We start from the raw sequence: 12,201 nt of genomic DNA, 5'->3' as shown, positions 1-12,201 counted from the left end.
AGTAGCGCTTTGGAACTTGAGAGGGAAACCATGAACTCGGGGAGAGAATACCAAAAACTGCACTGGGCAGTGTCCAGTGTGGCCTGGGAGTTTACTACTCTAATCCAAGTATCTCCAGCCTCTTCAGCTAAGCAACTTTTAAAGCCTTCCTAGACTTCAGCTTCACTGATGTAGAAGAGTAAAATTTCATGCAGTCTGAGCATGAACCTCTACACTGATCCATTGGAGATCTAGGCCCGATAGTGGGGAACTAAGAACTGTCACCAGAGTTAGGGCAAGACTGTTTCTAGGAAGCTTTTGCCGTGAGTGTCACCTTCCCATCGGCTGGATTTGCTATATGGTGGAGGGGTTGACTACAGATCCCAGCATGTCTGTATTCATTTCACCTCAACATACATCAGATTGTTGCTTTTGAAGAACTATTGAATTACTTAATTGTTCTTAAAACCTGCATTCATAACTTGTAAATCCTCAAATTAACTGAAAGAAAATAAGTGAAAATTAGTCTTCCATGAAGACACATCTAGTTCTTGGTTTAGTCGTTAGATGACGTAGCTTAAACTGCAGCTTAAAAAGAAATTGTGTTAGAAAATCAATGGAAAACACAATTTTAAGAGACAGAGCTACCTTACTGGTGGCTATACCTGTCAGGTGACTAACTGAACCACAGCTGGTGAGCACAGGCAGATACTGGCACACAAGTGGCCTCTAGGAGAACTGTGACAAGTCCTGCCTGATCTTTCCCCTGCTCACAAAATCATCCTCTCGCGCCAGTGCCACTTCCAGAATAATCTAGCAAATACTGATGGGAAATGTAGAGTCTTGTGAGCCAAACCACTAGAGGCCACCACAGGCTGTGTCAGCTGTCCTTGGATTCAGGTTTCTGGTAGGCAGCAAAAATACATCCACAGGCCCATGTTTTTGCTGAGCTTTCTGCAAAAATTACTTGTTTGCTTTTAAGTAGCATCTCAGCTATAACTCAGAAAACAGAGCGTTGAATTAAGTTAGACACAACTCCTTGTAGTTTTGGATCTTGGTGGTGACGTGCTAATAAAACCCATGTTATATCCTACAGGGCTTGGAAGGTGTCCTTACTTGGCCGGAAGTTACTTCCTTGCTTCTGGTTGAGAGAGCAGGACGTAGACCTCCAGTGTCATAGCTTTATCTTCACCCAAAAGTGCGACATCTTAGATTAAAAGCAGCATTAAGAACGCAAAGTAAACCTCAGATTACATCTGCTGGCTGAGTTCAGTTTTTCAGGCACGTACGCAGTGCTGTGGCAGATGGGGATTTCTTAGCTTAATCCTTGGGGCGGGGAAGACTACAGAAACCTGCTTTCTGTATTTCCTATTTTTGATGCTTTCAAAGCAAAGTTATTGTTAGGGGAGCTTATAAAATTGTTTTCTGCACTGAAAAGAAATTTTGGCTTTTTATCTGCCAATCGGAAATCCTTATTTTGTGAGAGCATTGCTTGTGGACATCTCCATTTTGGAGCTGCAGGAGCCATATGAAAACCTCACCTGCAGCAATTAAAGCAACTTCTCAGAAAATATAAATTAAAATTTATAGTTTATAGGTTTTTGTCTTCAATAATGAGGAAATGTCATGTTCCTTTAGCATATGCCCCCTTTTATATAGAAGAGTTCTGAGGTGACAGTGGAAGACAGTGTGTGATACACTCATTTTTGTTGTTGATTTGGGGGTAATTTTACCCAATTCTGCCTAGGAAAAAAGAAAAAAAAAAATGCATTGGCTTTGGCTGTTCTGGGCCCTGGTAGGGTTGCTCTTGCTGCCAGAAAGCATTGCAGTGCGGGGTAATCTAGCTCTGGAAGAATTATAAGAAATATGGCTCTCCTTCAGGAACGTTTTGAGCCTTTGGTGGAGCCTGGGCAAAAGTTTCCTGGACATCTGGATTTGGGTAGTCCTGGTAAGAGACGGCAAACTAGCTGAATCATGTTACGAGCTGCGAATGTACTTTGATTTGTAATTCATTAAATTGCCGGCGACAGGTTAAGTGTCTGGCCTGGTCACCAGCTCAGTATTGCTACGCTGAACTCTGAGACAGACATCGTGGAAGAAGACGATTTGTGTGGCTCCACATCTGTGGAACTGCGTTTGAAATCGGGTCGCAAGCCTGGCAGTGCCGACACCGAGAAGGTGCGATGGCGAGCGCTCTCCTCTCGCTCTGACTGTCGCTGTGGAGGTGAACAGCCGCGCCGAGACCTGCAGGAACGCGGCAGGAGCCGGGAGCTGTGGTTGTGCTGGATGCAGTCGATTCCCTCAGGACTTGAATACATATCCTCATGTATGCCCTGCTTTGAGAACTTAGGAAATTCGAAATGGAAACCTAATTTATCATGATAGACACAGCTCAGCAGCACGGGGGATATTAGGAGCCTCTAACTGGATAGAGTATGCCCCACCCTGGAGAGAATGATGTAAATCATTGTAATTCTTGGCACTGGTATTTAAATTTTGTTCATAGCGTGCCATAAAAAAAGACTTTCAGACATTGTAAACTGTGTGTGCTGTCAAGAAATCTCTCAGAAGCTTTCTAGAGGAAAATTTTTTTAAAGGTGAAGGAAATGGTGGCGTAGTTTCTAGATGTGACATGAATGGTGCCACAGTTCTCTTGACCCTCTCTGCTCCTGCTCTCTCAATCTTCCCCTTCTCTGTCCCACAAGTCAGCGAAGTCATGAGAATGAGCTGCAGAGAAGGCTGAGAAAAACTATGGTTAACCTTGGAGGTTCCTCTTACTGGGGAGCCCGGCAGACTTCTTGTCTCCACAGCTGTAAGGCTCCTTTGCAAAGAGCTGCTGTCCTGGACAAGCCCAGAAAAGCACACGCTCCGGTCCCTGGCCTTCATGGCTCTTCAGGGAAGGGACACGAGACCGAGAGAAGCGTCATCCTGTTTCATCCACCCTGTTTCTGGCAGTCATCAGCTTAGGGACTTGTGAAGCATTTGGTTGCATCAAAACTTTTGCTGTTTTTTTTTTTTTTTTTTTTTTTTAATAGCCACCAATGGAAGTATTCTACATGCATTTATATAATCCCTCTTGAACCCATTTAAATACTTGGCATCCACAATGCTCAATAAGTTATACAGTTTAACTATGCCTTGTTTGGAAAAAGTATTTCCTTTGGTTTATGTTTTAAACCTGATGATTTCCTTGTGTGTGTCTCAAGTAGTGAATAATCATTCCCTCCTCATCTCTCTCAAACTACACATGATTTTATAGACCTCTCTGTTTTAAGCCTGAGGGTTCCCAGCCTACTTAGTGTTTTCTTGTGCAGAAACTGTTCTATACATCTGATTATCTATGCTTTTATACATCTTTCCTAGTTTACCTAAATGAATACTTCATCTTTGGGTTTACATTTTAAGTTTATCGGGAAGTAGTTCCTAACAGTTCATTCACTTTTAAATATGATTTTTTAAAAATTTTTAAACTTAATTTTTTCTGATATGTATTTCACATCATCTTTGCTGCTTTTGCTGCATGCATTTACATGTTAGTTGAGTTGCACAACTGTATTCCCAGAACAGGGAGATATTGAGATATTCGTTTTAGGACACTGATCAGTGATACAATAGTTTGTCACAGGGAAAATAAACAGTAACTTGCCAACACAGAAGTGAAAGGCTTTACCTTGAACACAGCCTGGCCTTCCTTGGCCGTGCTCACTCCGTAATGGCCTGTTGGTTCTGCCTGTCGTGTAATGCCCCTGCAGTGGTTGTTCTCTGCTGTTGTTATTGCTGATGCTATTAAAACATTTTTCAAATGATCCAGGAAAATGTTTTTAAGCAGTACCATTTGTATTGCAATTGTATCACATTCCTGATTTCTCTATAAGGGTAGCGAGAGCTGAACTTCATTCATTTAAGGCCAGAGAGAATCAAGTCAAAGGTATGTTATACCTTCATTTTAAGTTCCGCTCTCAGGTGAAGCCTCTCAGCCATGAGCTTTTATGTATATGCACATCTAGAACCTTAAGCTAATTGTACAAAATACAAACTCCTGAAAAGCAGACACTTGAATTATGAAAGTTAGGAAGAAGTCCTAAAGTGGTTGTTACACTTTATTCTGCAACATCTCAGTAGTGAACTCTGGGCTTTTCAAAGGCCCAGAATGATGAGGTCTTGAAAAAGGGTAGCACAACAAATTAACCCCTTTTGGCAAGAGCGCTGCTGGCCTGCCCTCGTTGCTGGGAGCAGCTTGGATTTCTGTCACTGGAGATCCGTTCTCAAAGGGCCGTAACTAATCACAAGACATAATTTTAGAAATAAAAGTCTTCAAGATAAAGCTACCTTACTAGTTGGTACAACAGTTTGTTTTGTCCTTTTCCCATTTTATTACTTATCTTTGTCCATGCTAATTTCATAAAATGCAAAGTTGTTCTCTTCCAATGAGGATCGAGCTTTTGGAGTTCAGAGCAGTGTGGTTGATCACCCCAGCATCAGCCTGCTAATACTTCTAAGGGTGGATTTAGATCTGGTATCAAACTGAGTTGCTGCACAGTACAGTTAAGAAGTTAACTTGAAGAACACGATGAGTTAAATTCTGTTTCTGAATTTATCTCAGCCTTTTTGTGAACCTTGGACTAGTCATTTTAAACTTTCTACCTGCTTATCTTCATGTAGTGGATCGTATTTAGCTCACGTAGATACTAGGACACTGACTTAAGAATCCGTGACCTACAAATATATTTTATCTGCTGTGACTTGCAGTTGCTGATTTAAAGAAAAATGGTAGCGTTTTGGGTTCTGCATGGCCATGTGATTCAGCTTCATGAGGAAGGTTGTCAAAAATCACCCATAACTTCAAGAGCAGATTTACATCTAACACTCAAGGCACACTGTGATGAAAACAACACACTGTGCTGTACTGTTTTTCCATACTTTCAACTCAGAATCCTTTGACCCAGATATCTGAATGACACTATGAGTTAAAATAGTATGCCTGCTCTAGAATAGCTAACAGCCCCAGGACTTGCATCTAAATGTGATAAAAGGTGATCCATGTATCAGACCAAGGAGAACTGGAGAAGCAATATGTTCTCATCTTACAGTGGAAGAACTGGAGCTGATGGCCTCTGTGCTACCACGGGGAACTGAGCCTGAATTGCCGTTCAATGTGTAAAGTGGTGGGACTCTTTGTTAAAATTCATCTGAAGTCAGAAAATATGTTGATATTTTTGTTCGTTTTCTAAAAAAAATGAACTAAAAAGAAGAACTGAAGAAAGACTAGGGTCTGAGAGGCCTTCCGATAACCCAGCCCTGGAGACTGGGGGGTGCCAATGTTTAGATGAGCTTGCAAGTGCCTACAAGAGAAAGAAGAACTTTGTTCTGGAAGCCACGTGCCTACGAGGGAGCTGCTGACTTCAACGCTCAGACTCCGAGGTACAGTACAGCCATTTATATTGCTCCAGAAGCGTCCCCAGAGACCTGAAAACTTTTTCAGGCTTGTTTTGGGGGTTTTTTTTCCCCTGCTCTGGCACACAATCCCTTTTCCATGCCTGCAGCTATGAGCAGCGTTTGTATTTGGGCCTGTAATTTGGTGCGGTTTGGGACTTCCAAGTTCTACAGCGCCCCTACGGTTTTGGCAGCAGCAGCGTTACTAAGTGGCTGAGCCTTTTGATCTCCATTCAGGCTGCAAATGAACATTTCATCTAACACCTCCATACCTGTGTTCCCCAGAACAATCGGACGCTTGATTGCCTCCTCCCTCCCTCCCTCCCAAACCAGAGTATGGCGAAGTAGCTCCACAATGGATGACTGTACTTCCAGCAGAGTCTGGAGGACTATAAATAGCCTTAAATAAATGTGTGTAAGGATCCAGCGTATTGTCTGAATGAGCTAAAATTAAATTGCTCTAATATTTGTGCATCAGTCTTCCTTTGCTGCAGGAAAATGAATTTCTTTCCAAAGTATTTAAGCTTGAATTATGGTTCCTTAATGATGAGGGAGAGTGGGGAGGCTGTTGGAGGGGAAACTCCTGTGGGCATGGGTCTAGTTTTCTTAAAAGAACAAGATCAGCTGCAGCCACTGCTGAGAAAAAAAAGCAGCTGCATTTTCCTGGAAAGCATGGACATAGGTAGTTACAGTTTGGTCCCAAAATATCACCTTTATGCTCTCTTTGTTTTTCTCTTTCAAGGACTTTTGCACCTTGAACACAACAAATGTTTGGAAAGAGATTTACAGAGGGTGGGGTGGAAAAAATCTCAGAGTGCACATTTGCTTTCTTGTCTGGGATTAAGTGACATTGTATGTCCTATGTTCGAAGTATTTTAATTCTTGGTCTCCAACAATTCTTTGCAACAAATAACAGTAGCTATGTATTTTAGATAAACGTGAAGGTTTCCCGATATCAGCTGGAAATACCTCAGTTACCTGTTACTCCTGTGAATAACCGTATTACTCCTTCTATATAATGAAATAATCGTTTCTTGTTTAAATAACTTACTATTGAGTTAAAAGAGAACAGAAATATAAGTAATTTCATACTCTTCTATTCTCATCTGCAGACTGCCATGTTTTGGGGGAGAATTTATTGTGCAATTATATTTCATATAAAAATTCTAATACACTTGGGGTTTTATATAAATTGTGATTTGTTAGCAATCAAGGCATAGAAAAAAAATCATTGTTCTGTTGATTAAATTGCAGCTTGGCTGGAAGTAGTACCATTTATTTTTATTTTTGTCTTTGGGGAACCTGTTTATTATGCAAATCTGCATAAAGAAGCGTCCACTGCATGGAGACAAAATTAGAGGCATCCTCTGTTTTGCTATCAAGTTTGGCTTCAGGCCATTAGAGTGCATTGGTACAGCTCTGTTAAACACCATTAATAACACATCTTGTATATATTTACACATGGTAAGGGACTGTGTCATTACACTGTATGTCGGACTTAAAGTGGCCATTCAGGTGAATTAAAAAATGAATTGTTGGGGTCTCTGGAGCCACTGGAGCTTTGAAATCCTCACTGAAAGTCTTGTATAGGATTCTGCACACCCTGGGAAGATATTTAAGGGTGTGTGTTTAATCCTGTGAAGGAATCCAGTAGTTTCACATCTCTAATTTCCAAGTTAGTCTGTGAGTTTAACTCTTTGTTATCTAGGGAGCAATAGTTCAGTTGGTGCTTGAATACGAAAAACCCTATCATTTACAGCTTCTTTTGTATGGAGTTGTAGACTTCTTCATATCAGATCCCTGGTAAGTTTTATTTTCTGGCTTTATCACCCTTTTGAGGGAGGTTTGGGGGTTTTTTTGGTAGCCTTTTACCACAGAGATACTAGATTGGATAATGCATCTCGAGTATGAACTCTGTGCATGGTGTATTATTATACTGTTGATTTTGCAAGTGTGAACATGTGCGTGACTGTGCATTGAGGTGCAAATTCAGGTGAAGAATTCTTTCTTCAAAGAATTCTCATGGAAAGATTTGAAGTACCACTAAGTTAGCAATAGTTAGTTTTAGCCACAAGAGGGAGCGATGTTTATCTCCACTGGGAACAGTGCTGTCACCAGAAAGGCTTAGCACGCACTTAGAAGCTTAAAAGTCTTTATTTTTCATCTTTATCACTGCTGTGTCTTCATTTTTCTATGGCTCTTGGCAAAGTACACAATAAAGAGAATGTTAGGTAAAAAGCATAAAACACAACATAGTTGATTACAAACCTCCAATTATGTCAACTTTCACCTGAAAATTGCAAAGTGGTTTCGAACAAGAGTGTAGCCACCAATCTCTGGTTAATTAGTGCCGAACCTACAGCCCGGGTGAGGTATCACTTATGTCAGAGGATTTCTCTAGCAGAGATGAAAAACGTAGCCACATCTCCTGATTCTCCTGATTCTCCAGAGCTATGCCTTTCTCTTCAATTCCCTTCTGCTCCCTTGAAGGCAGCAATTGGAAATATAATTTTATTTCATCATTTACTGAACAGCAAATGAGTTCAGAAAGCAAATGACTGTCTTTTGCTGCTGCAGACTGCTGGCGCATTTTTTCCTTTTTTTTTTTTTAACCCCTAAAATATTCTAGTTCATCTATTAAAAAGTGCAAGTCCTGTACACCAGCCACCTTTTTTGGGTGATTCCTGAGCTGGGATACAAACACCTGCAGAGGGGAAGCCAAAAGGACTAAGAAGAGAGTTTGGTTACCTCCACCAGCTACAGGCTAATGAACGTACCTCCAGTTGTACAACAGCAGTCATAAAACAAAGCAAAATGAGGGCGGCAGGTGGAAAGTGGTTAGTTGCTGTGGGGAGATGTTGGAGGTGTGAAGCCTGAAAGAGAAAATGCAAGAGCAGTATGGAAAGGAGGGGTGAGGAGCAAAGGGACTTGGCAGCTGGTCAGGGAACTGGTGAGGGTGAGGAGGAGAAGTCTTCTGCTGCTCAGCTCGAGGTCCCGTGGTAAGAACCTGGCACGGAGGGCTGATGTCCTTGGCTGCTGCAGGGAAGGAGGTGAGTCTCCAGAGAAGAAGAGGTCTAAGGGCTGGTTAGCCTGAAACTGGGAAGTGGCCTGAGGCCAGCCCTAAAAGTCCTCAGATCTTGCAGGTACGACCAAATGGCTGCTATACATATCCACGTGGTGGATACAGATCTGGGTTAGATGACCATCTGCTACCTCCTTATCTACTGCCTTAATAAAAAACTCTTGGTGATCTGGCAGCAGATAATGATGTGCTTTAACAGAAACCTCTTACTGTCATCATGTGCTCATCCCAGCTCCACCTCAAGAGTTTTCCAGGCACTTTCTTGGCTTACCAAATGAATAAGGCTTGAGTAAAGTTTAAAGGCGGTGTTACAAATGAAAGACACTGCCATTCTTGTGTTTTGTTTTTCTGTTTTTCTTTGCATGCCATTTTGCATTTTGGTTTCATGCAATGGCTCCTGCTTAGTTTGTTCGGGTTTTTTATCGTCGGTTTGGTTTTGGGTTTGGTTGGGTTTTGGGTTTTGTTTGTTTTGCTGTGGGTTTTTTTGTTTGTTTTGGTTTTTTTGTTTTTATTGTGTCTTCCTGTTGACTGCAGGCTAGAGAGCTGGTCTGTAATCCTTAGACATTGCTCTCTTAGTAGTAGCCTTGTCACTGTTCACAGGTTCTCTTCTCTGGCAAAAATGAGAAATGACATTTATTTGCAGCAGCATAGCTGCAGCAGCCCCTGCTGCCTGGTGCAGCCTCTGGACACCCAGCAGTGTCCTCTCCCTCCGGAGGAGTCAGTGTCTGGTTTTGAGGGGTAAAGGGAAGGGCCACAGGCAGCTTGGTCTAGGGGTTTTTCTTTTCTGTGTTCTACAAGTGCACCCAGAAATGCCACACACTCTTTCCAAGATTTCACAGGGGTTGTCTAACAAAACCGTGAGGGTCTGTTAGTGTAAAACCCAGTTTTCAGACAATAATAACATATCTGAATTTGTTGCTTGTGAGCTTGTGATGTTAAGGCAGTTCTTTTCCCGCTATAAGATAAACATAACATCTGAATTTTATGCTTTGGCCATGCCTAGGGTATGAAATGATGAGGAACAAATGCACCTATGGCAATGTTCTTGGGTTAAGGAAGGCTGTACATGGTCAATTAGGCTAGGGAACTCAGCAGAAGTTTTAAATATTTGCATATGATAGAACCAGCGGCTGTTAGAGGATTTTATTACAGAGTTTGATCTAAGCTATAATAGGAGCCTGAGACTGGAAAGAGAAAATTATCCTTCCCATGAACAAAGCTCTATGTGTGTATTTGACAGCCAACATGACCAAAAATGTAGAGCTCCCCAATGGGTGTATCCTGAAGAAGGCTTTTTTTGTAATACAACCACAAGGATGGTTTAGATCAGAAATACTGGGCAGCTTTGATCTGCTTTTCTTTACATAGATATAGTAAAGAAACTTGACCTAAATCAGAAAATCCTTTGTACAAAAGCTAGTTTTTATATCTATTTCTAGCTGGTTTACTGATTAACTATTTTCCCGTCTCATTTCTCATGGAAGTTTGGTTGCTTAAGAGATGCGTGTTTACTTCAGTAACAGATACACGGTTAGTTCAGTTGCCATTCTGTCTTTTACAATCCGTTTGTAGAAAACTGAATTATCGCGGTGGTTTGCATGCCTCAGAGACTTTTCTGAAGACATAGGTCCCCTCCAGCACCACTGGACCAGGGAAGCTGTGTCCTCGGTCATTTTGATATTGTTGCAGGCATCATAAAGCGGCTTCCAGTCTCATAGCAAAGGCAGTGGTGAGAAGAAGAAAAAGAGAATAGGAGCACATCTCCTTTCGCAGTCATGTCTGCTGTATGAATATGCTGATTTCTACAAAAAATAGAGGCAAGCTAGAGCTTTACTGTTTTTTTTTTTTCTATAAAAAACTAGCTTTGATTCACTAACATACCACTAGAAAGGTCCTGACAGCATCACTTGGAGAACGTGGAAAGGATTAATGCTGTTTTAGAAATGCTTTAGCAATTTAGGAAATGTTGCGGAGGGGAAACTCTTTATAGTGGAACAGTCAAGAAAAAGCCAGAAGAAGTCAGTGCTGAGGTACAGGTGCTGGTAACCAGAAGTTTGAATTTAGTTTGGGAAATAAAACATTGTAGGTGCAACATTATGGTCCCCCTGGAGAACAAATAAATAAAAATAAATAAATAATATCCCAAACCAACAACAAAAAAAGCCAAAGGGTAACAGGCAAGAGAGAGTTAGTTTCAGTACTCAAAGGAAATCCTGGTTCCCTTTTAGGGATGCTGAAGAAATGTCAGCATGATGAGAACAGTGCTTCCGTAGGGGGAGGAGGAATCTTGAAGTTCAGCTCTGCCAGTCCCATGATTTTAAGTGCTTCTGTTGTGCTCAGGCATCTCTGTTCTCTTGTTTTAGTGAGATGACACAATGAAGGAATAAAACCATATTTCATAATGTCGCTTCATGCTACTAAAATGCAGCTGTGATTTGCACAACCTTATTCCTGTTTGTAGTGTGTGGTCAGTCAATACTAATGAGACAACACAAACATAAAGCAAATAACAAGCCAATGTTCACCGAAATGCTTAGCAAAACAAATTCTTTGCATTTATAATTGTCTTTTTAATTCCAGTAGAGCTCAGGGAGTTTTAGTATCAGGAGGGTTATTTCACCGATGACTGAATCATAGCCACTTCTGCTTGAAAGAGCAGTATCAGTTTGACAACTCAGAGCTTTATTGCTCAACAGCTTCGAGCAGGAAGAGGAGCCGAGAGTCATCTTGGAAGAGGCTGAGGATGGCTTCCAAGGCTGGAGCCTGGCCAGGAGTCTGGGCTAGGTTGTCTTGCCGAGACGCCTCTGCCAAAACCTTTCCCTTCGCCCAAGGTCATCCAGCACCTCATGTTTTGGTCTCATTCTATAAATTCTGCCAGTTTTGTTGTTTTTTTTTTTTTAAAAAAAAACCCACTCTCTTGAAAACCTTTTTTAAAATACCAGTGATCTAAATATAGGACTTATGATGCAAAAGCAGGGATTTTTTTTTTTTTCCCCAGCTGCTAGGTACTTCTGGATATACTCATTTTAGACATGTTGTTCATATGTCAGTTGGATGCTTTGCCCACTTCATTATTTATCTGCTTTAATACTGTGACTATCCTAGCTGGTGTCCAGTTGCTGTTCAAAAGCACATGGAACAGAGTTGCCCTCAGCTCTAGTCCTAGGTGAGCAAAAGCTTATAGAAGTTTTATGATATTTGATAGTTTTGCCTGTTTTATTCTTGTTCCAGTCTTCCGTGTTCCCAAGTAAATAATCTTACATTGCATGGTTACATTAGTGGAACAAACAGCTGATGTGAAGCCTCATAAATGTCTGCATGGAGATTACACCTCTTCCACACATGAGGAACCTATAGTGTCTCAAAATCCAGCTTGCTCAGAGCAGCTCTGGGAACAAAGTCTTGTGTTTTCAAACTTCCTTCTTCCCCTTGTCTTTCCTTTTACTTCTGTTTCCTTCCCTGTTGGGTCCCGGTTTGGGTCCCCATAAAAGATTTTAGATTTGATGGGATTTATTACCTAGGATTCCAAGTGAATCAACATAGCTGTACAGCTTCAGATGGTTCTTGGGGGTTTTTGTGTGTTTGGGTTTTTTTGTTGTTGTTTGTTTATTTGTTTTGTAGTTTTCCAGTGTCTAAGGTTTCCCAGGTCTTGTAGTGCTCTAAATGCTGAAAAGTTTATTCTATACAGGGTAAAAGTCTACAAAAAA

This window comes from Caloenas nicobarica, chromosome 2, assembly GCF_036013445.1.
Source record: "Caloenas nicobarica isolate bCalNic1 chromosome 2, bCalNic1.hap1, whole genome shotgun sequence".
Lineage (NCBI taxonomy): Eukaryota > Metazoa > Chordata > Aves > Columbiformes > Columbidae > Caloenas > Caloenas nicobarica.
Note: the sequence above shows the minus strand (reverse complement) of the source record.